The following is a 3,136-nucleotide window of genomic DNA, read 5'->3' as shown; positions in this document are numbered from 1 at the left end:
TTTATATTTGTAAGTTATTGGAAGCAGGGATGCCAACTTGGCTCAAACCGTGCCATTTGTCCCTATTTTACTTCAAATGGCACTTCATTTTTCAATTTGGCACAAAGTGCCAAAATGGCGCTTTTGTAAAAAAAATAACATCTCAATACATTTTTGTGAAATCCTTTGCGTGCACTTCTTTTTCTCAACTAAAATTTTCATCATTGCTTTTTTGTTTTGAAAATGTGGCTTTATTTTATTGCTAAATATTAATGATTAAAGGGAATGGCACCGTTCTTCGCACTTTTACTTTTCTATTTGGCACATTTTGGCACTTTTTTATCCTCAATATGGCACCTGATAACTAAGGATAGTTGGTAGCCCTGATTGGAAGATATCTGCTGTGTTTTGCCAACAACTTGCTTGCAGTAAAAAGCATATAATTTGTGTTTCAAAAGTGCGTGAATACCAATCAATTAATTTACATGATCTCGGTTCCGATATTAAAAAATCAATAATTGTTTATACCCGCATTTTGGCACATTGGCTTGAATGTGCCATCTAATAGATAGTGTCGTCGTTCGCCTTGCTTTTAAATGATCCCACAAATTGCTGGCGGAGACAGGAATACAGTGTAAGAAAATTCTTTTTATATAATTGTTTCCTCATTGAAAGGTTGGTTTTTTCCACCTTAGACGTTCCGAATTCGTTCAAAATATGTTAATTTAAAACACAGAATTCTTTCAGTGTTCCTCCGTGGTTTTTGGACATGGACTGTTTTTTCAATTTAATAGTGTTCGCTTTATTTTTGTGGAAACGAAACATGTTTTGCAAGTTCTGGATCATTTCTACACTCTTTCTTCAAACATTTCTCGTATTCCAGCTGTGCTTTGCGCTTAATTTTTTGAATCGTGTTTTTACATATTCGTAATGAATTTTTTTTTAATAAAATCAATTGGTGGTAGTTCATGATTGTGTGTGGATTAATATCACCACACTGAGGATTTGGCAATAATCTTTGTCATCTATTAAAAAACAACACTTACGGGGCAATGTTTATTGTAAGAACAACTTTTTTTTTTATAAATCGACATACTTTTATAAATCGACATGACTTTATTTCCAAATTTTTGTTGACTTTATTTCGCTTTTGAAAAGGAAATAATGTGAATTGATGTATTTTGGAACGAATTTCCGTCATCCCTTGTCAAATTTGGTTAGGAGACAAACCGGTTTCGGCGTTGTGCCATCTTCAGTGTCAACGAAAAATTACACTGAAGATCGCACAACGCCGAAACCGCTTTGCCTCCAAACCAAATTTGACAAGGGATGACGGAAGCTCGTTCTAAAATTCATCATACACCCTCCCTGCCGGAAACAACAACAACCAAAAAGGAAAAGTCAATTGACTTTATTTCGCACCGGGGTGGGAAGTAAAGTAAATTGACCTTATTTCCGTTGATCTTGTTACCTGTCAGCAGAATTTACACTATTATAATTTGGAAATCAGAAGTAACATCAGTGATAACAGGTAATAAGTCCCAGATGGTTTCTAAAAGCACAAATTACATGTGAAATCGGCTGTCGTTGAGTCTAGACGTGTTTTTGCTTGCTCTATTAATCTGCTTTGTTTCTTATCGTGTTAAACACATTCAAACAAACATACATATTTTAAATATGGACTTTTGCGAAAAGTGCATTAAAATATTTGCAATGAATGATTCTTCAGTGGTGCCTTGCAGTGGTTTTTGTAATAAACGCTTCCATAGGGTATGTTGCGAAGGTCCTATCTCGGAGTATGATGTGAGATTGTTTTCAACCAACCGACATATTCGCTAACTGTGTGGATACACCTGATAAAATTTGCAAAGCTTTGAGTCGATCATTGTCACTCAGAAAATGGGCTTAGAATCTATCTTGACTGGTTTCGAAGTGAAGTTTAAGGACTTAGCGTCGCAGATTGATGGTGTACAAAAACCAAGTTAATTTAATGTCTGCAAATGGTAACAACAATGCCAGAGAACGTATATTTATAGAGAAGGTCCAAGAACTGTGAATGCCACATTTTTCGAGCCAACAAAACTGGCGAAGCGCATTTTAAGAGCGACAAATATTTGGAATACTTAACAGCGAAAGCAAAATACAAAGCAGAAAAGAAGAATATTAACAGAGCTAAATCTCACGAGAGCGTTTGGACTGTTAATTAAATATGAATATTGATGATTTTGTGATATTTTGGAGTGTTAGATTTTTTGTGAAAATAGTTGTTTTAGTAGGAAAATGAAATTTGTTCGTTGATTTGTACAAGTAACATGCAATTAAATCGAAAATATTATATAACATTTTCCGATTTTTGTGATATTTTTTTAATGATTGCAAATAGAAAACTCAAGTGTTTGCGTTTCTTGTAAAAACATTTTTTGACAAAAAAAATCCTCTTCCGGTTATTTCTACAAATATCGTGAAAATAAATCGAAAATGTTATATAGAATTTTTTTGATTTTTGTGATATTTTGTTAGATTTTCAACTTTAAAACTTTTTTGGTGTAAGCCTTTTTTGTAAATAGATTTGTAGGGAAAAAAATTTCTTTTCGGTGATTTGTACAAATAACGTTAAAATAAATCGAGAATATTATATAACATTTTCCAATTTTTGTGATATTTTCAAGTAAAAAACTGTATTGGTATTGGATTAAAAAAATAAAAATCATTTCAGATTTTTTTTAAGGTCTCTCGCTAAACTAGGCCGAAACTATTTGAGAATTTTTTCCAAATTTTCGATATTTATGGAAATAGCGAAGTTTTTGAACCTTTTGGACTTAGAAATTTTTTGAATAAAAAAACAAAACTGTGAAAAGAATTAGTTTCCATTTTTTTGTAGAGATCTCCCTAAACTAAGTGGAAAGTCTGTATGATTTTTTTCCGTATTTCTGGAAATAATTAAGTTTTTAATTATTTTCGACTGGGGAACTTTTTTTTTAAATACTAAAAATCTGTAAACGTCGGATTTTCCTAGCAATTAGTAAAAATCTTGCTAATCTAAGACGAAACTATTTGAGAAATTTTTCAATATTTTCTATATTTATGGAAATAATGCAGTTTTCAAATCTTTTCTAATAAAGTCGTGTAAGAAGTTGCCATTCGATGGGTGGCACCT

Source organism: Rhagoletis zephyria, unplaced genomic scaffold, assembly GCF_001687245.7.
Source record: "Rhagoletis zephyria isolate East Lansing unplaced genomic scaffold, Rhagoletis_zephyria_1.1 Rzeph_scaffold_04876, whole genome shotgun sequence".
Lineage (NCBI taxonomy): Eukaryota > Metazoa > Arthropoda > Insecta > Diptera > Tephritidae > Rhagoletis > Rhagoletis zephyria.
This window is presented reverse-complemented; position numbering follows the sequence as displayed.